The sequence below is a fragment of the Lontra canadensis genome, unplaced genomic scaffold (assembly GCF_010015895.1).
Source record: "Lontra canadensis isolate GAN:19392208 unplaced genomic scaffold, GSC_riverotter_1.0 scaffold125, whole genome shotgun sequence".
Lineage (NCBI taxonomy): Eukaryota > Metazoa > Chordata > Mammalia > Carnivora > Mustelidae > Lontra > Lontra canadensis.
The window spans coordinates 4,052,935-4,078,512 of record NW_022631119.1 but is presented as its reverse complement, the minus strand read 5'-3'; the positions used below and the strand labels follow the sequence as shown (position 1 = coordinate 4,078,512).

The following is a 25,578-nucleotide window of genomic DNA, read 5'->3' as shown; positions in this document are numbered from 1 at the left end:
CCCCGTGGCCTGGCCTGGGCTGGCGAGCCACTGCCTTCCCAGGGAGATCTGAGCCTGGAACCAGGGCACCTTCTTCTTATCGAAGGCTCCTTTCAACCCTACACACTGAGTGGCCAGATGACAGTGCGCTTCCAGGTGCCAGGGTCCGGGGAGGGCTGGAGCGTCTGCTCATGCCACCCCCCCCACCCCCCGCTGGCGCCACCTTGCAGCCACTGTCCCCCACTGCCCCCAGCTTACAGAGGTGGTACACGCTGTCTCCCCGCCCCCTGAGCTTGCAGCGACAATACATACTGTCCTAGGGAAAGGAGTCAGGACACTGAGCCTTGAAAGTGCAAGCAGGAGCTAAAAACCAAACCGAACCGAACAGTGTCACTGCTCTCCTTAAAACCCTTCCGTGGCTCCCAGGGGCTGTGGGATTAAAGTCTAAATCTCTTACCACCAGGCCTGCGGACTCAGTGCCGCCCCCCAACCCTGCCCCGTGCCGACTCAGGGCACACACCAGGTCCCTCCAACATGTTTTAGCCACACACCATCTCAGGGCCTCTGCACAAGCTATTCTCTCTGCCCCAGACACCTCGCCCCTGGGGAAGTTCCTCTTCATCCTTCAAGTCTAGGCTGAAGAGGCACTTCTTCAGGAAAAGTCTCCTCAGACCCTCCCAGACCCACTCCTCTGCTTCAAATAAGACCCTCATCTCCCGCCCTGCTACTCTCTCAAGGCAACTTGGCTTTTCCTTAAGAGTTTAACTGCCAGTTAAATTACGTGGTTATTTGAGGGATGATTTGATATCTATCTCCCCCACCAGCTGGTGAGTGCCGTGAAGTCAGAAAAACGGTAATGATATTATTACTTTCAACAACAGCTCACACTGATTAACACCTCTGGTGTTTCACCACATTATCTCCCTGACTTGATAGGACAGCTCTGTGGGGTCAATACTGGTATTATCCCATTTCAAAGATGGGGAAGCCATGTCAGTCCTGCCAGGGGACACTGGTTAGTGTGGGGGCACCCAATGTCTGGGTGACATTTCCAATCATTCCTATCCCCTAACACTCATCTGGAGGGGAGGAGGGAAGAGGCTCACTGGGGACAGAAGCTTAGGTCTGTAAGACACATTTTTGTCACACTCTGGAGTGACAGCCTCTGATTCCAAGGTCTCCTTCAAGTTCTGGTCCCTCTCCAAATCAGAGAAGACATTAATTTCAAACATTTTTACTATGCAACTACAGTGTGTCAGATGTGGCCTGAGCACTAGAGACAGAACGACAAACAGGACACACGGGGCCCCACGTTCACTCAGCTCATGTCTGCTGGGGAGGCAGATGCAAGGCCGGGTCTCGGAGCAGATCAGTCAGTGGCCGCCGTGGGGACGGGCGAGCAGGAGGAACAAACAGGTGGGGCTTGAAACTATTCTGTCCTGCTCTGGTGGATCCATGTCACACATCTGTGAAAACCCACAGAACGGAGAATGCGGAGAGTGAACCCTAATGCAAATGAGGGACTTTAGCTAAGGAGAATGGACATCAGTTCATCAGCTGTGACAAATGCACCACACGAAGGGGAGATGTAACAACCAGGGGCTATCGAGTGGTGGGGACGACTCTCTGGGACCAAGTTTCTATAAACCTGAAACTGCTCTTCAGAAACAAAAAGCCCCCCCGTCCCCCTCCAAAGCCATCTTGAGCCCGCCCCCACGTCTCCCACTTGTCCCCCACGTTGCCTGCCCACACCTGGCCTTGGAGCTCGTGCTGCCCGGGTCTCCCCCTCCCCCGGTTCCCCTTCCCAGTCTGCTCGGCGGATTCTTCACCATGACTCTGGACAGCTTTTTTCTTCTCCAGCAACACCCCTCCCTTGGTGATCTCGTCTAATCTCCTGGCTTTAAATGCTGTCTCTTCGCTGAGGACTCCTACATTTCCCTCTGCAGCCCGGACCTCTCCCCTCAACTCCAGACTTGAACATCCAGGTGCCTCCTGGCTGGCTTGCCCCACTGCCAAAAAGGCATCCGACATTTAACAGACCCAAACGTGTATTCTCGATTCTTCATACCACCTTCGCCTTCTCCTTGCAAACCTCTACTCAGGTGCTCCTTGTCTCAATGTCTTCACTCTTCACCTGGTACTGGGGCCAAAACCTTAGTGCATCCTTCCCAGGCAGTCCCCCTGCCCCCGATCCCACCAACCCAGTCCATTCAGACTTACTGTGGGCCCCACCTTGAAAATATTAGGATCTGCTTACTCCCCTGCACAGTGTCTCTTGCCTGGACCATGGACTTGGCAGGAGCTTCTGCCCTAGTTTCCTGGCTCCCACCCCTGCTCCCACACACAGCCAGAGGGGCTCTGTTAACATGACTCTGATCACGTCCGTCCTGTGCTCAGACCTTCCCACTATACATTTAGGAGAAAGCCTCAGTCCCTACAACGCTTCCCATGGAATTCTCTGACCTCATCTCCTCCCATGTTGTCTTTTATTTTAGCCACTGAGGTGGGCGTGTAATGGTGTCTCCCCGTGGTTATCATTTGCATTTCCATGATGATGATTAAGGAAGGTGAGGTATGTGTGTAAATAATAATAATAATAAACCAGTACCATTAACTCGGGACTAATTATGTGCCAGGCACCGTGCTAAGTGCTTTTATGCTGCAGGATCCCTTCCAAACCTCTTGGGCCAGACATATTTTGGAATTCTGGGTAATCTGGATTTTAGACAGGCAAAAGAGCTTGCACCCCGGCAAGGCCTGGGGAAGCCTCCATCACGTGGATGTTTCTGCAGCAAATAATCTGTCAGTTCAGATCATGTTCCACCCAGGATGGTGGGTCTGTGTGAAATCCCTGACTCTCCACCTCTAGTTTATAGACCGGGAAGTTGTGGCACAGGCAGTTTAGTGCTCTGGTCACAGTCACACAGGTGGAACCGGAAGGGTAGAGTCCCAACACAGGCCATTTTCCCTATAGTCTTCCACCCCAGTTCTTGGGGTAGCTGACGGGAAATTAATCAATGCTTGAAGGAGCGAATGAAGAAATGAATGAACGGGATTAAAAACTGGGAAAGCCATGGGGCGCCTGGGTGGCTCAGTGGGTTAAAGCCTCTGCCTTCAGCTCAGATCATGATCCTAGGGTCCTGGGATGGAGCCCCGAGTCGGACGCTCTGCTCAGCAGGGAGCCTGCTTCCTCCTCTCTCTCTGCCTGCCTCTCTGCCTACTTGTGATCTCTGTCTGTCAAATAAATAAATAAAATCTTAAAAAAAAAAAAAAAAAAGAAGAGCCGTATCACACTTTCAGATGGACATGGAAACGACGGATGTTGGAAACACATAAAATGGCCCCAAAAATGACTCTTGCACGAAGGCTGCCTGTGAAGAGTAGAATGCTGTTTTCTGATATGTGAGAAGACGTAGCAACATTGACAGTTCACCATTTTTTATATCATAATGATTCTAAATGTGTCACAAAATTAAAAAACTTACAAAGAGAAGCAGACAGCTGATTATGTCCTCTACAATCCCTACACAGCTCAAGTAGTCCCCAGAAAGTTCTTAAAAATCTCTTTGAAAAGACAGGGAACACCTAGTTTTAGGAAACGAATGGGTCTTCTAGCACAAGTATTCAAAAAAACGGGGGAAGAACATATTAGTTTGCAAACATGATCATCTTGGAGGATTCTGGGTCCTTTGATTTTTTTTTTTCTTCTTCTTTTTTTTAAACAACACACAAGGATTTGATAATCAGAGATGCAAACAGTACAGCTTTATACACGTGAAGCTCACCCAAGGACATGATAAAGTGGGAGTCCTCACCCTTGGCCGCACCCTGGAAACATCTGGGGAGCTTTAAAAGAAAAACAGCCCACGCCTGGTCCCACCCTCGGTGATTCTAATTAACTGGTCCGGGGTGGGGCCCAGGCCTTGCGATGTCTTAAAACTCCCCACATGACTCTAATATGCCAGTGAGGAGGAGAAGCACGGAAGCAAAATATTTTGGAGGAGAAGCACGGAAGCAAAATATTTCCAATCTTTTCGGTAGAATGTGTTACTAGGTGTCTTTTAGAAAACAAAAAGGTCCCACAGCCAAAGAAGCAGGATTCTTGGGGCACCTGGGTGGCTCAGATGGTTAAGCATTTGCCTTAAGCTCAGGTCATGGTCTCAGGGTCCTGGGATTGAGCCCTGCCTCAGGCTTCCTGCTCAGCGGGGAGCCTGTGCCTCCCTCTCCCTCTACTGTTCCCCCTGCTTGTGCTCTCTCTGACAAATGAATAAATAAAATCTTCAAAAAATAGATTTCTGAACCTGTAAATACCAATGAGGACCATGACTTGTGTGGGAAGAAGCCACAGTGCAAGGTGGACGCCTGCGTGAGTCTGTGTCTGTCTGCTCAGCATTCCTTCTCTCGAGCAGCCGTGCCACTAGCAAGCCCTGTCCACTCCACCTCCCAACTGCCCCTCGTTCTCCCTCTCCTTGCCCCACCTTGGTCCTGTTCTCCATGGTCTCCCTTTGGGATGACGGCAGCAGCCACCACCCCTACAATTCATTAGCCACAGAAGTGAGCTAGTGGAGGTCCTTGGGGCACATAGAGTTTGAAAAGCTTCTGCTTCCAACTGAGGCTGCCCACAGTGTCCCTCGGTGCCACACCAGGGCTGTGGACGGGGCCTGCCTTCAAGGGAGGGCAGCATCACGGACAGCAGGGCTGTGGCAGAACAAACCTGGGTCCTCCATGCTTCTGTGGAACTGCCAAGTCACAGGCCCAGAAGGCCACCTGAAGAACCCCTGGACTTGGGAGTTGGGGAGCCCACCTGTTCCCTGACAGCTTACGCTAGAACCAATGTGGTTTTCGGTTATTTGTAGCCAAAAGCGTGCGCGCTCTACACTCTCTGTGGAAGTACCCTATCTATTGGTCTTATCATTTCACTCGGGAAAATCACCTTATTTCTTTTTCTCACTGGCTCTAAAACAGCAGGTTTTGCTGTCCTGTTCACCGCTCTGTCCCCAGTACCTAAAACGCTGCCTGCCAAAAAGCAGGGACTTGGTATTTGCGGAAACAATGCCCGCGCTCAGTGCTTGCAGCAGCTCCACAAGGTAGGTGTTCCAAATACCCAGCTCCTCCCCACGTCCCCCCCCTCGTCACCCTGCACTTCCACCAGCCTTCCAGCTCTTCCACAGAGCCGAGCTCTTCCCAGTGCAGAACTGCGTGGATGCTGTTCCCTCTACCGGGAACGCTCTCTCCCATTCCATTAAGGTCTTCCCATGACCTTCGGCCTCCCGTCAAGTGCCTTACCACAGGCATCTCCTGACCCCGCCAAACACATCAGGCCTCCCTTGGATTTGCCCTCATGGTCCGGGCATTTAGCACAGGTGCAATGACACAGCTGTTTCTGTAATTACTTACTCAGATTCTGGTTTCCTTCCCTGAACTGAGTTTGAGAAAAGTGGGGACCCCTTTGTATTTCCTAGAGGGCCTGGCACACAGAAGGTGCTTAATAAAGACCACACCTGACTATCGTGGCTAGGACACTTAGTGCTCACTGAATACCTTTCCAGTCCCCATGCTGAGAGGCAGGCCCCTGCAACAAGCTCTGGGTGTGGGCGGAAATGAGCTGTGTCACTCTGGGCCTTGGCATCTAAGTGCTGTGTGACTCTCTCGTTCCCTGTCCTGCTGTGGTGACCCTGGGAGCTATGTGATCTAGTCGTGAGGCTTCGAGATAGGAGCCCCCATCAATCTGTGTCTCTGAGGTACAGTATAAAGCACCCCCCCCACCTGACCTGCCCGGTGTCACGAGTAAGGGAAGGACATCTGTTGGGTCCAATTTCTAGGACTTCGGGGTCAACCCGTTGCTGCAGCAGAACTTTGCCTATCACTAGCATTCCTGTGAATGAAGGCAGGCAGCTCGATGCAGAGGCAATTGGGACCACAGATGGGAGGTGAGGAGCAAGGCGGTGTGGCCTCTGGCCGCCAGAAAGGAACCTCAGGGAAGGGAAGAGAGAAGGGGATGGAACAACTTGTCCCTGGGGAATCGCCACTTTTTTAAGTATATGTGCTGCCGAAGCGAGCACGGGAAACGCCACTTTTAATTCCTGATGTGAGGGATGAAAGGACCCAGAGCCCCTCGATCCCTCCAGACAGAGCCTGCCTGAGGACCCTCATCAAACACGGCTCCTTAGGGATCACGGCCAAGTCTCAGCCCCTGGGGACCGGAGGAGGCTGCTCACAAGCCAGCAACAGCCTGGAAAACCCGATTAGCTAGAGGAAGCTGAAGCAGCAAGGCTGCAGGAAAGGGCCTGGGCTAATTCGGGCTGACAACCTTCCCGCGGAATCACCCACTGGGGCTCTGCCCTCCCGGTTCCATCCCAGAGAATAAATCACACTGTCAGGTCTAATTTGGGATTCGCCTGATGGGCTGAGCAGAGCATCCATGCGTTCTGGCCACAGAGGTCAAGGGCAGCCCACATGCTAGAGGCCAGTGCTGAAAGGCCCCGGGACTACTGAGTTGGAAAAGGAAGGGGAAGCCAACAGTCGTGAGTTTCAGACACACCAGAGCTGCTCTGCTCTGCTCCCGTGAGATTTCCGACCCAGGCCTCAGCTGTGCAAGCTCCGTTCCCAGAGCACGGCACTGCTATATCCAGCTTGGGGCCGGACACAAAGTAAACAGTCATATTTGGGAATAAGCGAGTGCTTACTATCTTACAGGCTGGAGACTAAGCTGCCTGAGCCCTGACACACAGTGAGGGCTACTACATGTAAGCCGTGACTACCCACTGCCTTGTCTACTATGTAACTGCTTCATGCCATGCTCCGCACTTCTCTATCGGAGCTCCGCAATTGCTTTTCAATTCCGTACGGTTAGGAGGCTCCCGGGTTAAGCTCCCTACCCTGGGCTTGGCTGGAGTCTGAAGCCTGTGCTCTTGGCCACCATGTCAAACCATTTTTGATTTTGCCATTTGGATTTTAAGAAGCTTGCCCTGAAACTCCAAGGCAGGCTCTGGTGTCCCCTCTGAGTTTCCGCAGCCCTGGGGCTTCCGTTTTAGAGCTCTCCTCACTCCTGGCTGTTTTCCGACAGAGCTCTCCCGGGATAGTCTCTCCTGGAAGACATCCCTGTAAGCCCAGGGCCCAGCCCCAGACCGGAAAATGGGAAATGCTCCAAGTCTGTAAAATGGATGGATGGTGACCCACATCCCAACCCCTCATTTTATAGAGGAAGGGGTGGGGATTCAGAAAGAAGAGCTGTTAAGGGGCAGTTTCACTGAAGACAGGGGACATGGATAAGGAGAAAGTGCTCTTTGATGAGTCTCTTCCTCCTCGAAGGCCCAAAGCTGCTTCTGGGAGGCCTGTCTGACCTCCAGACTGGCTAGGCAGCTCCGATGGCAGCCCACCACCCTCAGGCTTCCCCCACACAGCCCTGCCACTCACTGGATGAGGAGCCCGCGGGTGCAGGGTCGATCCCGCCATAAGCGGCCTCTCCACACAGCACAGTACAGGGCTGGGCACAGAGGAGGCGTGTGGTAAATGAATCGGCCAGCAGAACCCCCCAGAAAGGGAATAAGGCCAGAGCCTCACTCTAGGATGAGGAATTAAAAGCACAGGTACAAACTGGAAAGGGGGAGGCCAGGAGTCCTCTCAGCCATCGATCGGCAAGCCAGGAAGGAGATGTGGGGTTGGTGCTGCTCACCAAGACTAGACCACAACCAGGGAGAGGGGGTTCTCGCAGCATGGATGTGGTTCACGAGAAAGCTCTGGAATGACAGAAACTTCCCTAAAGCAAAAGATGCAGCCCCGTTCCTCCCCTGGCTAGAAGGATTTCAACTGAGGTCACAGAGCCAGTAGTCTGGGATCCTGCGACCTCTTGGGAGGTAACAAAGCGCAGTGCCAAGAGCCAAGGCTCTGGAGAGAGACTGCCACGGTCCCCACCCCAGCTCCTCTACTCGGTAAGTGGCTTCACCACTCTGTGCCTCAGTAAGTCATTACTGTGTGGGGGATCAGAGCAGCAACGTCATAGGGTGAGTGCGGGGCGGGAGCAGGGAATGAGATCATGCACGGGGAAGTGCTCAGGGAAGGGGTGGACGCAGAATTGGGACCCATTAGTGTTAATGATTATTGTTTTCTTCCCCTGTGGACCCAGACACTGCTAGCCGGCCAACCCAACTGACATGCTCAAGTCCCTTCTTCCCTGGCTTCTGCCCCAGGAGAGGCTGGAAAGCTAACTGAAATTTCCCACCTTCCTGAAGCTGGGGGAGGCCATGTGACACTTTTCTGGCCTGTGATATGTAAGTGGAAATCTTCTGGGGGGATGTTTGGTGGTGGTGGGGGGAAGGCTCAAGCAGTCCATGACTGGCATGTACTGCTGGGGTTGACCTTCCCCCTCCTTGTCACAGCTGGAGCCACAGCAGCAACCTTGCGGCCTGGAGGGGAAGGCTGAGCAAATCCAAGAAGCTCCAGGCGGGACACCACTATCAGTCCCTGAATAAGCCTCCCCAGCTAAGTGCCTCCAGGTTTGTTGTGACGGTAGAGAAATCAGTCCTCATCTGTTTCAACAGGTGGGTGCTGGGCTTTCTGTTGTTGCAGCTAAAAGCACTCCTGGGGGGGCCTGGGTAGCTCAGTCATTAAGTGTCTACCTTCAGCTCAGGTCATGATCCCAGGGTCCTGGGTTCAAGCCCCACATCAGGCTCCCTGCTTGGCGGGAAGCCTGCTTCTCCCTCTCCCCCTGCTTGTGTTCCTTCCCTTGCTGAGTCTCTCCCAGTTGAATGAAATCTTAAGAAAAAAAAAAAGTAAATAAAAGCACTCCTGCCTGATGCACCCACCGTAACACAAATGGCTCAGGGCATAAGTCCACACGAATAGTTTGCCAACCTCCATTTAGGTCCCTGCATGAGAACCCCGACTTAGAGGAAGAAAGAGGGGGAGACGGGGGCTGAACAGTGTTTGCGAAGCCTCAGTCACCATATTCTGCTCTTCCTTTTCAGCTGCATCTAGTCCCATCTGTGCAATTACTCACTTAATATTTTCTTTAAAATACTTCATTTTAATTTAAAAATTTTTCTTTTTTTAAGTAATCTCTGTACCCAGCATGGGGCTCGACCTCACCACCCCAAGACCAAGAAACACGCAACTCCACCAACTAGCCAGCCCAGGCGCCCCAGTAAACCAATTCATTTTAAACTTAAATATATAGGGGCGCCTGGGTGGCTCAGTGGGTTAAGCCTCTGCCTTCTGCTCAGGTCATGATCTCAGGGTCCTGGGATCGAGCCCTGCATCAGGCTCTCTGCTCATCAGGGAGCCTGCTTCCCCACCCCCTCACATGCCTCTCTGCCTCCTTGTGATCTCTGTCAAATAAATAAATAAAATCTTTAAACATACACTCACACACACACACACACACAAAACACACACACACACCACAACACACACACACACAATTTAAAAGAAAGACTACAGTACCACCAAAATGAAAAGCTGGCATCTTTTGCTGCAAAAGTAACTTAATAACTAATAATAACAAATACAATGTAAACAAACAAAACATGTTCATCCACAAATCACTGAAAATTATCTGATGTAGCATAATTTGGGTTCACTGGACTAGCGAGAATTCTTCATTTTTGCTTTCTATCAAGGAAAAAAAAAATCACAAGAACAGGCAATGCTCGGCATTTTCACAGGGCAACAGAGGGAGAAAGCTAAGGAGGGGCTGTCCCTCGGAGAGGGAACGCATTGTCCTGTTTGCCAGGATTCCCGAAACCCCCTTCCAAAGTGAGATAATTGATTTAGTTTTCCCACTGGCCAGTGGAAGAATTAGGTTGGGCATCTGCCCTACTGCTTCTATTCGGGGCTGCCTCAGAGAGGCCTTCCCGGATTACCTTGCCTAAAATCGCCCGTGTTCCCCCCAGGCAGCCCCCTTCCTGCTTTACCCATCGCTGTAGTTCTTCTCCCCACCCGACTTCTCCTATGTTCACTTGTTTGTCTGTCTATTGCTTTGTTCTCCAGAAGAATGTCGGTTCCCACAGGGAAAGGATTCTGTTTTGTTCCTTCCTGAAGCCCCAGTGCCTAGAAAGGACATCACAGTAGGGGTTTAAATGCGTATTTACTGTTATGGTCAGGAAACACAAGGGAAGACTGAGGAGCCATTACAGCCCAGAGGAGATGAAGGAGACAGGACAACCACACACAGTGCGCCATTCTGAGTAGGCTCCTGGGATAGAGGAGGGTCACTGGTGGAAAAGAGGAAAAATGTGACCAAACCCTGTTGCTATTAAGCTCATCGTACTGGACCAGCGCTCACCTCCTGGTTCTGGTAATCACGCCACGGTGCATGAGATGGCAGCGTGAGGGGATGCTGGGTGAAGGGTTGATATGTGGACTTCCCATATGATTTTGGTAACTTTTTTGAAATCTAAAATCCCTTCAAAATAAAAAAGTTTTTTTTTTTTCCTTAAGATTTTGTTTACTTATTTGAGGGTGGGGGAAAGCAGACTCCCCGCTCAGCAGGGAGCCCGATGCGGGGCTCAATCCCAGGACCCTGAGATCATGACCTGAGCTGAAGGTAGATGCTTAACTGACTGAGCCACCTGGCCACCCCCAAAATAAAAAAGTTCATAAAGAATTGTGCTAAGAAGCATTATTTGATGGAAATGTGGACCCCTGACACTGTCCCACAGACACACTCCGGGTAAGTGCGCAGAGCCTTAGGCCAGGATGAAGGGATGTGAAGAGACCCAACAAACAGCCAAGGGAACAGCCAAGTACCTGTACTGTATCTTTAGCCCGAAGGGAAATGGCACATCTGCACAGGGTAGGCAGGTGAGGGTGGCGGTCAAAGGGGCCAACTCTGTACTTTGATGGGGGTGACAGCCGAGTGCATTTCCTTACACCCAAAGAACTGGACATCAAAGAGGGACTATTTTAAAAAGTCAATGGAGTTAAAATTGAAATTAAAACTGAATTTTAAAAGAAGTGTGCTATACCAACAGATGCGATGACCAAAGATCTCGAAGCTCCGCCGTTGCTGGGCATGGCGGGAAACGTGCCCACGTGGAGCGTGGCCTCTTCCCTCCTCAGACTGCAAAGCAGGGAGTGTGCCTCTGCGGGAGGGGGGCCATTCACGTGCGGGAGGAGGCCTGACAGGATGCCTCCTGCCCTCGACCGCTGATGTAACCACCTCCCAGGGAGGACAGCAGGCTTGCGGGTGACGTGTAGGACAGTGAAGGAGACTTCCATGTTCCCCTTGATCCTTTTTTTAAGTAATTTAAATAAAATAACAAGAGGCTACGTGTCCTAGCTGCAACATTTACAGAAACAAAAGAGCCACACTGTACTCACCCTCCGTGTGTTCCGGACACTAGTGCTTCCTGAGGGTCCCAGGAGAGCTGAGGCTGGTCAGAAGCTGCGCATCTGCAGAGAAGAACAACGCAAGGTCACGTCTTCGGCCAACCTGAGCCTTCCTGCTCTAGTTTCCGTCAGTCACAAACTCACTCCCTCAACGAATATTTACTGAATACGTGCTCTGGGCTAGGGACAAAACCAAAGTCAAAGTCGCTGTCCTCAGAGAGTAGATACTCCAAAAGAGGAGGAAGACAACAAACAAATAATGTGGAGTCAGGGAGCGGTGAGTGTCTTGAGGGAAACCAAACAGGGTGAACAGAGTGATGGGCCCGTTGCGTCCCAGACTGGTCAGAGGAGGCCTGAGAAGAGGACAGACATGTCAATGCAGGAGACCATGGTTGTCCGGGCAAGAGACTTCCAGGCCACGGGGATGGCCAGTGCAAAGGACCTGAGGCAAAGTATGCGTGTGGAGCATTGTAGGAGCGGCAGGAGGCCTGTGTACCCGGCGCAGGGTGGGTGAGGGGATGAGGGCAGGAAGGTGACAGGGGAAGATGGAAGGCCACTATGAGGATGTTTCCTTCAGACAACTATGAGCAGAGGAGTGGCATCTGTCCTGACTTAACTTCATATTATTAATTTATGTTTTAAAATATTCAGTATGGTTGTTCATATATGAATGGATATTTCAATGAAAACTTTATATTATTAATTTATGTTTTTGAATATTTAGTAGGATTGTTCATATTTAAATGGATATTTTATGGATGAATGAATGTCTCCAGGCTGAGCGACCACTGTCCGTATTGTTCACCCTCACGTTTCAGTTGTCAGGTAGGCTAGGTACTCACTAAGGCAGGGAGGTGAGATCTGAGGGGATAATCTAGAACCTTCCTGTAGGGAATGGCCATTAAATTAATGACTCTCACTCCGTAGGTGCCAGGCTCTGTCCTAGCAGACACACGCTGACTCATTTCACTTTCTCAATAACTCTAAGAAATAGACATTATGATTTCATCCGTGCTATGGAGAAGGTAACTGAGGCACAGAGGGGGTAAAGAGTCCATTGGCTGAGGCTACCCAGCCAGTCAGAAGTTTATTACAGCTGGGATGAACCCAGGCAGCCTGGCTCCAGGGCCCGCTCCTGACTACTCGGCTGGGCCAATGGTCACGGTGGTCCATGAAGAGAGAGCTAACTACAGGCTAACAATGCCTCCCTGCCCCACCTCCCCAGCACCGCAATGTCTGAACGCTACCCAACACTAAGGCCGAGCTCAAATTCTAGCCAGCTCAAGGAAGCTCCCAGAAGGAAAACTAGCAAGCAGCTAGCCAACTTTCCAGAATCCAGGAATCAGGTTATCTTCAATAATCTTGCCCCTAGAGATTCCTGGAGAAGCCAAAAGGGCTTCTCAGCCTTTCCTGTACCACAGACCCCCATTGGCAACCTGCTAAAGAAGAGTGCGGACTCCTCCTTGGAATCATCTTTTTAAGTGCACAAAATACAACACACAAGGTTATAAAGGAAACCAATTATACTCAGATATCAAAGTATCTGCAGAAAAAACCCCTAATCTGAGATACAGTAATATTCGTGCTTCTTTATGAATGCTTTAAATTATGAGATCCTAGTGGTGGGTCTAATAACTAGAGTAATTTAGAAACAGATGGGCGTAAGTGATATTTTGCAATATCTGCAACAACTGTAATGTGATACTGAAATATTTTTACTTTCTTGTGGTGACAAAGTCACAGTTACTGCTGGTACAATGTGGCCTGTGCCCCTCATTGGGAAAGAAAGGAAATGCTCAATTTCAGACAGTAGAGGAAATAAAGACGTAACTTCTTCCCCTGGCCAACTTTATAGTCCTCTGAATTCCGTCCTTGGATGGAAGAGTCCAAGGACCTGGGATGAGGAATCCTGAAGCCAGACACCAGCTAGAGTGACAACGGGGCAGCAGGTCCCCTGGGAAGGTAATAACCAGTGAGTGTGGGGACAGACTCAGATCCTTGTGAGCACCTACAGTTTGGGTCCACCCTGCATTCGTCTCCCTCTCCGAGTCAGTCCCCTGAACCTGACCTTTCCCTGTCAGCACCTGGGACTCCTATGGGAATGCCCCCCACCTCCACCATGAGCTGGCAGGGAACTGAAAGGGTGGTCATATGATCGAGGCTGGGCCAGTAAAGCCACTGAACCTCCTTGTCCCTGCTCCTGGCCTCAGAGAGAGTTCAGGGTGGCCCTGGCATTGAAGCCAAGGTGATTGGCTTCAATAAACAGTGGCCTCAGGCCATGTCCTGGGACTATAGGGAAAGAGATGGTTCGTTTCTCCTGGGGCACTGCTTAGCTGGTTGGATAGATACGCGGAGCTGCCTCAGAGCTTTTCTGACAACAAAACCAACACAGGGGCAAACAGAGCCAGGAAGAAGGAAACAGGGCCCTGACCACCTGGGAGGCTCTGGATCTAGCCACACCTGAAGTCGTTCAGTACAGACTGTCCCAGGCCTTGAGTTGAAACACTTCCTTTGATACCTAAGCAGACGGACTTGAATTTCCATTTGTTCACAAAACCAAATGACTCGATTAACACTGAAGGGCAGAGTTGAGTGCAGTTCTTGACAATTCCCATAGCTCACTACCAAGCCATTTAGGAAAGCACAAAATAAAATTAGATACAGTTACTGTACATAGAAACACCAAACAGAAAAACACATAGTCTTTAAAAGCTCAGAAATAGTCTCTTGGGTGTGCTGATCTATGAAGCCCTGACAATCGTGGGTTTTAAGATGCTCTGCAGGGCAGGAGGGAATCAGAGGCACCCAGAACATTTCCCTTTATCGCCAGACTTTCCATTAAGAAAAAATTTCTTGGGATGATCGGGAGGCCCCTGCAATAAAGCTCCTGTAAAATTTTAATGGCTGCCTTTTTAAACGACAGTGGAAATTGCTTTTCTGCCACTCACATTCTCCCCCTTCCCTTTTCTAAAGTGAGGTCTATGACTCTTCATAAGCACATCAGCAGTGACGTGTGGCAGGGAGAGCTGTCCTGTCCCTCAGTACGGGGTCCCTCATCCATGGGGAGGACACTGAGGGGTTAGTGCCAACGGCAGCAAAGGTGGGCAATGGGGCCAGCAATTCAGCCAGGACCCCAGAGCTCCCAGTGAAGTCCCTCTTCACACCACCTGGGAAAGGAGGATGGCCTTGGAAATTGCTCAGTGATCCCAGCACACCCGCCACAGCCACAGCCCGGCTGGCCCACTTGTCTGTCACACAGGCCACACTCACAGGGCCACACATCTCGCTTCCCAGGGTTTGCCCCAAGAAACAGAATCCCAGAGGACAGCACCTGGGGGTGAGAGGGTATCTTGGCCTGACTCCCAACCTGACTGGTTTCTCCCCTCGGCCACAGTGATTGGCTCTGGGAGAGACACAGGGTCCAAGCAGGGCCAATCAGTGTAGGCCCTGGAAAGTGTGTGGGAAGTACTGGGGGGAGGGCCTGGGATGAAAGGCGGGGGCTGCTGAGGGCTCTCTGCCACCTGAGAGGTGGGGGGCATCAGAGAATGAAGTCAAAGCTGAGAGAGGCAGAGCCCAGAAGTGGAGAAGGGTGTGTTCCTGAGGACACCTGAGTGTTGACTCTGGTCAGGCCAGCCCGGGGACTTTCAGGTCCTAGAGCCATTAACTTCCCTTTGCAGCTCCAGTCAGTTTGTGCTGGGAAGATCCTGTCACTTACAAGACAGAAATAACTGACTGATGCAACCGGAAGGGAACGTCAGCAATCAACAGTGATTCCTTCATGTTTCAGTGACTGGGATCCTTTCTAAGCCAACAAAACAAAACCGTGTCATGTCATGTCTCTCCAGAAAACAAAAACAAAAACACTGTTTCATCAATGACAAAGGCTTCTCTGAAGCCCCTGTCTGTAGGAACTGGGTGAAGAACAACCCGACCTAGTCTGAACTGCCCACTCGATGGATGAGGAAACTGAGGCTCAGAACGCTCACGTGACTTGTGTGGGGCCCAGGCCTAGCTGGAGGCAGAGCCAGGCCCCTCCAGAGCCCGAGGAGGTGCGGTCCTCAGGGGGGATACTACAGAGGGAAGGGGAGGCAGCGGGTGAGGCTACAGGTCCCCAGACCCCTATTTACCGACGGCCGCTCCCTCTGCTTTAAAAACTGGGCTTTCGGGGGAGTATCTGACAGAAGATCCGCTGCTCCACAGTAACAGGGACAATCAGTCTCATACCACGTTTCAAAGTATTTACCTGCTACTGCCCTTGGTTTTGATGCTCACTGTGATCTTGTGAAGCAGGCATTTCAGCCACTTAAACCTCTCCACTCCCCTCCGCCTGGTCCTCCCGGAAGACCAAGTGAAGATGCGATTCCTAATCCAACGGGTCAGAGAGTCTGACTGCTGGCACCTGTTCTCCCAGCGGGCAGGCCTGTGAGCCCCAAAGCCTAGAGCCATGCCTACGTCCTCTTTTCTCTCCCTGCACCCAGAGATGGCAGCTTTCTCTTGTGCTTTCTGTCTTGGAGCAGGACACACACTCTGGGCAGAGTTCGGCCAACCCCTAAAAGGGCCTGGCCACACGTACACCCCTCTCCTGACCAAACGCTGATGGGGGCAGCCAGACCTTCGTCCTCCACGCAGCTCATCGTGTAAGCGGCGGATGGGGGAACCCGGCTCGCTGGGGCTTTTTGCTAGAAGCTGCCTTCTCCTTTCCAGACTTCACCAGGGCTTCACGTTGGGGCATCAGGGGCCTATAATAAAGTGGTTCAATCATCCTTCATTTAGAGAAGATTCCCATTATACCCATCCTCACCCCATCTTTGAAAGAGGGATTTGCAAGAGTGATAGGAAGATATCTGTTCATAGAGGTGGGCCTCTACCCACCTGCCAACAAAGCAAAGCTGCTGTGTGCAAAGACTCTGCCTTGGGAAAATCTAGGTCCTCGGCTGCTATACTGTACAGCAGCCGCTGAGATCATCTTGCAATTAATCATGCTTTCTCTGATGACCTATATTCTATTAATAACACGCTAACGACTTAGTGCTAGTTCTTTCACTTATTGATTCAGTCCACAGATAATGACTGAGGCTGGTGCACTGACTTGGAGGGTCTTATGTCCTTGTTTCCTGTCCCCCACCACCCCCACCGAAAAGAAGGATCACAGTATAGGACTTCTCTGTGCCAGGGGGTCCCACGGCCGTCCCGCCTCCAGCCTCACCCAAGCGACTCCGTGGAATCGTGACACAAGACAGAGGTCTGCCGAGAACTACTGAGGTAAAGTGGTATTGTGTGACCGTTTCCCGCACAGCAGCCTGGCCAGAACGTCGGACTTGGACACACCCAATGTACTGAAGCCGTAGACTGAGGGGAACTCTCTGTCACCGTGGGTGGGAGCACACATAGGAAGAGACATTTTAAGAGAGCAGTTGGCAATTTCTTGTAAAGAGGAAGAGACCGTAACCTCAGTGACACACTTCACTTCCCCACTGGCTGGGGTCTGGGATTCCCTGCTGAGTTCCCAGACCCATGTGGCCTTGCAAATTCTCACTCTGGCCTGAAGCACGAGGTTTTTGCTTTGATTTGACTACATGCCAGGCACTGTGTTCAGTTAACTATCAACCCATTTAACCCTTAGAACAGCCCTGTGAAGAGGGTCTGGTAGCATCTCCATTTTTAACCGACCAGCAAACAGAGGCCACAGAGAGGTAACTTGCCCAAGATCCTAGAGCAAGGTGATGGCACATGGGATTTGAACCCAGTGGGTCTGGCTCTTATCTTCATTTAGTGTAGGTGAAGGCTTCTCCTTCAGGGATTTGAGGAGAGTGTTCTCCTCATAAAAAGGGTCAGCCTCGGGCACCTGCATGGCTCAGTGGGTTGAGTCTCCGCCTTCAGCTCAGGTCACGATCTCAGGGTCCCGGGATCAAGCCCCACACTGAGCTCTCTGCTCAGCAGGGAGCCTGCTTCTCCCTCTCTCTCTGCCTGCCTCTCTGCCTAGTTGTGATCTCTGTCAAATAAATACATAAAATCTTAAAAAAAAAAAAAAAAGTGGTCAACATCATTCCCATAGACCTTCGTCCCTTCCCCTATCGGTCTGGTTCCAGCTTGGAATGTGGAGGTAACACTTGGATTTGAGAGGGTCCCTCTTGTCCCCAGAACACCAGTCAGCCAACACAGAAGGACTGAACACTCCGGGTGCCCCGGCCCCCCAGGGAAGGTGGGTGCAGCAGCCATCTGTGGCCAGGAGGGGGCAAGAGAGCCAGAGCAGGGCTGGTGTTCACTCTGCCCTCTGCCACACCACAGAACCACATGTCATTGGACACATCTTTTGTACCAAAATGACAGCGCCACTTCAGACCCATACTTGCAGCCACAGGCATGCCTAACTAATATTTCACCCGGTCACAGCTGGGCTCTGGCAGCCCTGTGCCGTGCCGTACCACCCCCCAAGAAGGTTCTCACAGCCACTAACACAATACGAAGGTGTCTCCGAAGGACTCGGCTCAAGGATGAACTTTGGGAATCAGATTTCCACTAAGCATGAGTGATCACAGGCATCTAGAGAGGACCTGGGTGCCTGAATTAATTCCCCGAGGACCTGAATTTGGAACAGCCTTCCTTCTCCCTGTGGGCATCTAAGAGTGGTCAAGGAAACTGCGATTCTAGGGGCCAAGCCCGGCCCGCTGGCACCACACTGTGCTCTGCTGGCCCCAGGCTCACAGGCTGGGGAAATCCTGCATAGCTTGTGGATCCTTTTTCCTCCTGTCACCAGCCGTTTGCTGGATATGCCAACAGTTAAGCCCCTTCCTGCACTCCATAAAAACAGCCTGTCAGTGTGGCTGACTGTTGGGTGCTTTTCCACAAAGCGCTCCCCAGATCTCAGCTAATCAGATGGAAGGTAGAACAGTGGTCACTCTACCAAAATAGGTCAGGCTTTATTTGTTAATCCTCTTATTCACCATATATTAAAAGGAAAGAATGAAAAAAACATTATTAGCAGCAAGACCATGTAGGGTCATTACTCAACCAACCTATCAGTGCCTCAGTTTGCTCACCTATAAAATGGGGGTAATTAAAAAAATGGGGGTAATAATAGGGGCGTTGTGAGCACTACGGAAATTACTCCATGAAAAATTTTTAGAGCAGAACCTATCATGTAGTGAGCGTTCAATAAAGGTGAGCTGATGTTTATTCTTGTTGGTGACATGGTAAATTTCTTACATTGAAGGCCCATGAAAAGCTTCAAAACCCCCTTCTCTGCAGAGAAAGGCACTGTTCTGATTCTGGCCACGTAGGGAAGGAAGGGAGCCTGAAGGTCCAGGCCAGTGAGGAGAAGCTGGCTCCAGGGCCCGGGGTCCTGTGGGCAGAAAATGGACCTATTGGGTGCTGGCTGCCCGCCCAGCAGACATTCTCCCCTTTCTTCTCCAGGTGCTCGGTTAACACCACATCTCCTGACCTGCCCCGCAGCTAGGGGTGGCCAACAAGAGGTGGGACTTCAAGGAAAATTCCTCACCAGAGCCCTGGAGCCGGACTATGCTTTTATGCCCCCCCCCCCCCAATTCCCACCTGGCTTCGACTCACTGGCTTGACTCCAGAGGCCATACTGGACCATGATGCCACTTTAAGGATGAAGGCCTTCTGCTGGGGACAGTGAGGCAGAAAGACAGAAGGGTCCTGTGGAGCTGCCACACCAGCCCCGGGCTGCCAACCTCTGGACACTTTGCTCACAAGAGCAATGATCTTCTATGGAATTTGTACTGGTGTTGTTTCAACTCCGCTACCGGCAGCCAAGTGTACTTTCAGACAATACTGTGGCCTTACGCAGCAGATGGCCAGTGGGAGAGCCTTCTACGCCAGAGAAATCCCTCTAGAAAGTGGCCACCATGTACAGTGCTCACAGGTTTTAGAGGACCCTCGATCTCTCCTCAGCACTGGGCAGAAAGCTAGACGCAGAATTTCCCACAGAACAGGGTTACCACCATTTTGCCTTATGAGGAGGTGAAATAAGAACTAGGGGAGATCTACTGGGTCATTCGTTCAGCAATAATTAAGCACTACTGTACACTGGACACTGTGCATGGTAGGGCGCTTGATACGGTAGACAAAGCAGGCACCATTCCTGTCCTTACGAGACTTACCATCTAGAACAGGGGACAGAAAATAAACAGGAAGAACAAATACTTTTTTGAGTGGAAATGGTAAGAAGTACCATTCAGGAAATGCAAGTGGATTTTATTTATTTATTTATTCATTCATTCATTCAGGTGGATTTTAGCCCAGAGCTAAAGAGAAAGGAGAAGGAAGCCATTTGAAAAGTGGAAGTAAGAACACCCCAGGATGTCCATCAACTGAAGAACGGATAAACAAAACGTGACACATCCACACAATGGAATATTATTCAACCAGTAAAAGAATAAAGTACTGATTCATGCACGATGTGGATGAACACTGAAAACATCATGCTGAAAGAAGCCGGTCATAAAAGACTATGGACTGCAGGATTCCATTTACATGAAATGTCCCAAAGAGGCAAATCCATAGACACAGAAAGTAGATTAGTGGTTGCCAGGGGGTGGGAGGAGGGAGGGTAGGAGGGGGTAGTGACTGCTGATGAGTACAGGTTTTTTGGGGGGAGGGGGCAATGAGAACATTCTGGAATTAGATACTGACGATGATTGCACAACCTCATGAATACACCAAAACCCACTGAATTGTATACTTTAATAAGGGTGGATTTTATGGCCTGTGAATTATACCTCAATTAAAAGACACTCGAGGGGCCACCCTGATTCAATCGCTGTGTTGATAATATAGTTTCTCATGTAAGTAAAAAAAAAAAAAAAAGAAAAGAAAGAAAAAAAGAGTATCCCAGGAGATGGAGGAGAATGTGTGAGTCTGTTCAAGGGAACCCATGGGAGGCCTGCGTGGCTAGATCGTTGTGGCCCAGCTCAGACACATGCTTGTTATTCTAAGTCTGATGGGGAGCAGGAACGTGACATGTCCTGATTTACATTTGTGAAAGATCCCTCTGGTTCTTGCAGAGAGACTGTCGGGGTTCAGAAGAAGCAGGGAGAACAACGAGGTGGCCGCTGTGTTGTGCAAGGAGAGGCGGTGGTGGCTGGGACCAGGCTGGGGGCGGAGGAGGCTGGTAAAGACGTGAATTTCAAATCGAGGACACGCAGGCCTTGCTGATGGGGTGGCCGGGAGGGTTAGACCAAAAAGGAAGACGGCACAGCTCTCGTGAGTTTTTCCAGAGTGGTTTTCTGCCAGATTCAGACTGTGCACAGAACAAGAGCAGGTCACCAAACGTCTGTTAAATGAATTGAATAAATGAACAAAATTGCTACCTGGCTTTTTCAGGCTGGGGGCACATTTTTGTATTTTCAATAAAAATGTTAAATTCTCTCTCTCCCCATGTATATATACATATAGAAACATCTATGTGTCCTTACCTTACCTTACCCATTCCTGTGTCTCTCCCATCCACTGGCAGAGAGTGGCCACTAGACAGCATCGACTACCCATCTGCTCAAACCAGAAACCTGAGGGTTGTCCTTTTATACATATAAATACCCTGTGTGGGACAGAGCTGCTAAGTCGTTGACAAGCAGACCCCTCTACCTCTGAGGCAGGCAGAGGAGCGGATAAGCCAGGAAGAAGGGAGCTCTTACTTCTGATGAAACTGTAGGAGGGGAGAGAGGAAGAGCTGCTGCTCCAGAGACAGGAGGTGTCCCCTGTCTTGTTAGTGGGAGTGGGCCGGGGTGAGGGACACGGTCAAGAAGGGGAGCAAGCACCGTGAATAAACATGGTCTAGTCAGCGAGCCTCTATTTGCCCCTACGAGCTTTCCCTGCCACTGCAAGTGCAGCCCAGCAGAAGACAAGTTATAACCCGAATGGGTCATTAGCCCCAACGCACTGCAGCCACAGCCATTCTGAGGGCAATACCAAAACCCCGGAAGAATGCATCCTTATTCTGGAACCAGAAATTGGAAAGGGGAAGACATGCGGCATCTCACAGAGCCATGGCTGCTGCCGTCACAGGCCACAGCGCACACAGTGCCCCCGGAATGGTGCCATGCAGTGGTCTTGCCAGGGTGTGCCCACTCAGAGCCTTCCTTCTGGTTCCACGCTCCCCACCAACAGGGCTCATCTGGTTTAAGAAGAGGATGTGAGAATCATGTCACGGGTGGCTCGTGTGTGGCGGGCTTGGTTGTGGACGTATGGCAGGCTCGTCTGCGCTGCCTGCTCCACGAAGCTACAGCTGGAGCGCAGCCAGGGCCCCGATGCGTCGACTTTCTAGAACTCCCCGTGTTATTCTTATGGGCGGCAGATCTGGTCGCGCTGAACGCTTCAAACAGCTGAACTCTGCATGTTTCATTCTACGGAGACTGGAAGGAGGTCAAAGTGCTTGTCACGGTCGGTTAGAAGGGACTTCTCACGTGGCACCCACGTTCACCTCTCCTAGTCTGACCAAGGTCCGGGTGTGGGTTCACCAACAGCAATGCCGTGGACGTTCCACCTGCTGGCCAGGGCACCCTCCCAGCAGGTCCCTAAGGTGGACTGAGAATGGGGGTACGATACCACCACTCAAACACATAAAACGCATAAGCTTTTGTCACTGGATTTTCCATAAGTGGGATCATATCACTTGATTTCTCTGAATCTTGCTTTCCCTTAAACATATCACGAAAACGCCTCCAAATCAACGAGCAGGCTTTCACCCACCTTTTTAGCAGCGGATATTCCACAGTACGGATGTGCCTGGTTCTACTCTATCATTCCCTGAAAAATGGGAATTTTATTTCCAGGGTTTTATTCATTTGCCACTGCAAACCATTCTGTAATGAACATCTTTTGGTACTGGGGCCATTTCTTTCCTGTAGGGTAGATTCTCAGGAGTGGGGGTGCTGCGCTGAAGGCTATTTATGGAATATTAGATAGTTCTCTTACGGAACGGTTCCAAGATCAAGGTGTAGAACTGTGTGTGTAGGACGTGCTTATCTTTGGATTCAGCATCTCCGGAAGAACACACCTGAAAAATGGGTGTCCTCACGGGAGGGGAACTAGGTTATAATGGATGACAGGGCAGGGGTGGGGAGAGAGCCACCTACTTTTCACCGTCCCTCCTTTTGGGTGCCATCTGAATGTTTTATCACGTGCATATACTGCTCATTCAAAAATAAATAAAAATTCTTTTTCAGGCTGTCTTCTAAAGAGGTTGCGATGATTCACACGTCCTCCCGCAGCTGGGAGAGTACTCAGCTGAGCTCATTAATGCCCTATATTTTTCTCCTTCAAGGCTGTCCCCTTCTGACCACCCCCCCCCCCCTTTTTTTTTTTTTTTTTTAACCTAGCCGGGGCTGAAACGTGTCAGATTTTACCTTCCCGTGATCCACAATTCCTCCTATTCCACAGCCCTTGGGCGGGCAGAAAGCAGACTCCCCGAGGTGCTCATCTTGACAAGGCAGTGTTAGCCAGACCCTCCAACAGAGAGGAGCCCGAGCCAGGGTGGGAGCCAGATCCTTGGGGGCCGGAGGGCACCCAAGGCTCTCCCTCTTCGGATGCTTGCAGGCCACACTGTTTTAAACTCATGCTGACTGAGCTGCCCCAAATGCCTGAAGTCTCTCAGAGAGGGCCAAGGAGGAGGCCAGCAGCAGCTGCGGCTGCCCGAGGGACCCACACTCTCAAGAACAAGGCCAGAGACAAGGAACAGTAGGGAACAGGGGACAAAGAACACAAGTGAATCCAGCTCATAGAAATGAGAGGGCTTCTTGTTCATCTACTTCCTACAGGCCAGGCAGTCTTGATGGCTGGTTCTCAACCAACAGCCTCACCAGCCAATGCTTTTAAGCCCTGCCATGACTCGTGAGACAGGACACCAAAGCTGACCCCGTGCACAGCAAGGTTCCCGCGCTGGGCAATAGCTCGGACGGGAGCACCTGCTGTTCCACTGCTGGTGGGCACCCCGGACTAACCTACAGAGGGGAGGGGACTGAAGGCAAAAGCAGCTCTGGGGAAGATGGGGGATGGGAGAACATGAAAAAACATCTCAAAATAGGCAGCGGATCCACCCATGCAAGTGGTGGATTCAGGTCCTGTGCTCCCGTGCCGCAGCCTATGCTCGGGTCTGAGCTGGGCGCGTGCAAGGGAGGGCCCAGCCTTTGCTTGAGTGATTCCCTCTGGCTGGGAAGCCCTTGCCCTTGATCCTTCGAGACCCAGCTCAGCAAGAACGTGTGCCTGTGGGTGTTGGCTAGAGCGGCCTCACTGAGTGAGGAAAATGGGAGACAACCTGAGTGGCCACCAGCAGGGATGAGCTGATAAAATGAGATGCAGACACACAATGGAATTTTAGGTCTCTCACTCCCTTGTCCTTCGTGGCAAGTTGACTGGCAGGTTCTGTTGCTACTGTCTCCAAAATACATCCTGAATCCGTTTCTTTTCTCCTCTTTCCTAGGCCAAGCTACCACTCTCACTTTTCACCTGGACAACTCCATCAGACCCACTGCTAGTGTCCCAGAGTCCACTCTTGCCTTCCTAGGTTTTCATCACACACAGAGCAATCAAATCGGACAGAGATCATATCGGATAGCTTTCCTGCTTAAACATCCTTCAAACTTCATCCCCTTCCTTTTACCCATTGCTCAAATCCTCCCAGCACACTGGCCTCCTTTCCCTTCCCAACTTATCCCTACCCCAGGGCCTTTGCACATTTTGCTCTATCCATTCTCAAGGCTGGCTTCTTCCTGCCAGTCAGGTCTCCCTGTGACTGTGTACAGGAGTGAGAGGGCATGAAATCTAATACATGCAATGACAAGGACATCTCATGGACCTAATGCTGACTAGAAAGACCAAACACAAAGGAGCAATTACATAAAGTTCAAAGCCAGGTTTGAGACAGATGTCAAGAGAGTGGTTTTAGGGGAGCCTGGGTGGCTCAGTGGGTTAAGCTCCTGCCTTCGGCTCAGGTCATGATCTCAGGGTCCTGGGATCCAGCCCCGCATTGGGCTCTCTGCTCAGCAGGGAGCCTGCTTCCCCCTCTCTCTCTGCCTGCTTCTCTGCCTACTTGTGATCTCTCTGTCAAATAAATAAATAATCTTAAAAAAAATAAAAAGAGAGTGGTTTTGCTTGGAAGGGAGGAATGACTGGGAGAGAACAGGAAAGGGACTTCTGGAGGATAGAAATATTGTTTCTAGAGCTGGTTACATCACTGTGTTGTTTGTAAAAGTTCATCTAACTACACATTTTCAGCAAGTGCCCTTGCTTTTATTTATTATTTATCTGTATCTATATCTTTATATATATATGTCTGTATCTACAACTTTATCTATATACATATAGATATAGTTTAATAAAATGTTTAAAGAATTAAGATATTTTGGCTGCATAATCTTTGCAAATAAATTATTATCCTTCTTCTGATTTGGGAATCCCACCCAGGAGCCTTAGCAGAAGGCTGGCCCTACCTCCCCTGACCAAATATGACCAAGTCCAGGGACTGGCTGTCACAGCCTCCCCTGCAGCTAGGCCATGGGTGCAGGATCTGTGTTCTACTCAGCAGATGCATCCTCCCTCCATGGCTTAAATCAGCCTGGAGAACCAGGGCTTATCTACCTTGGCATTTGAGCCCAGAGCTGCGGCTTGGTAGGGGAGTAGCTCATTGAGGCCTGAGGAGCAAAAACATGACCCCCCACACACCCATTTCCTCCCCCAGCACAACAGTGCAAGACTGGACCATTCCGTACTTGGGAGCCCATTCACTCTTTCAAGAAATGTGTACCGAGTGCCAGCTGATTCAGTGTCAGGCACTGTTCTGGCCATAGGGATCCAGGTGCAGACCCTGGAGCTGATGATTCTAGTGGAGAAGATGAACAATAAGGTAGTAAAAGATGGGTTAGAAGAGTGGTACAGAGAAAAACAGAGAAGAGGAGGCGACATATAGACAAAGGCATTTAGGACATTAGGGAGTTTGTGGGTAGGTGAGGAGAGCTTTCCTGGTAGTAGGGAGAGCCCGTGCAAGGGTCCCGAGACAGGCTCGGGACCTGGACCAGGGCAAGTGAGAGAACAGAAGGAGGAGATGAAGCCACAGATAATGGGGATAGATCACGTGGGGCCTGGTTGGCCATGGTGAGGACCGTGGCTTTTACTCTGGGTAAGATGGAGCCATGTGGGAGGGTTCTCAGCCGTGGATAGATAGATCTGATTGGACGATAACAGAGTTCCTCTGGCAGCTTTCCAACTCTTTCCCCTGCCCAAGATGGAAACCAGTCTCAAGGAGAAAGAGAAGTT

The 25,578-nt window shown here is 50.8% G+C and overlaps 1 protein-coding gene across 1 annotated transcript in view; it reads right to left on the bottom strand.

Annotated features, from left to right (window-relative positions):
- The window catches only part of SIPA1L3 (signal induced proliferation associated 1 like 3), a 230,045-nt gene that overhangs the window by 130,589 nt on the left and 73,878 nt on the right, over positions 1–25,578 (bottom strand). The window contains exon 2 of the mRNA XM_032842051.1: positions 11,299–11,370. The gene's annotated coding sequence lies outside the window, so the exon portion shown is untranslated. The remainder of the gene's footprint in view (positions 1–11,298; positions 11,371–25,578) is intronic.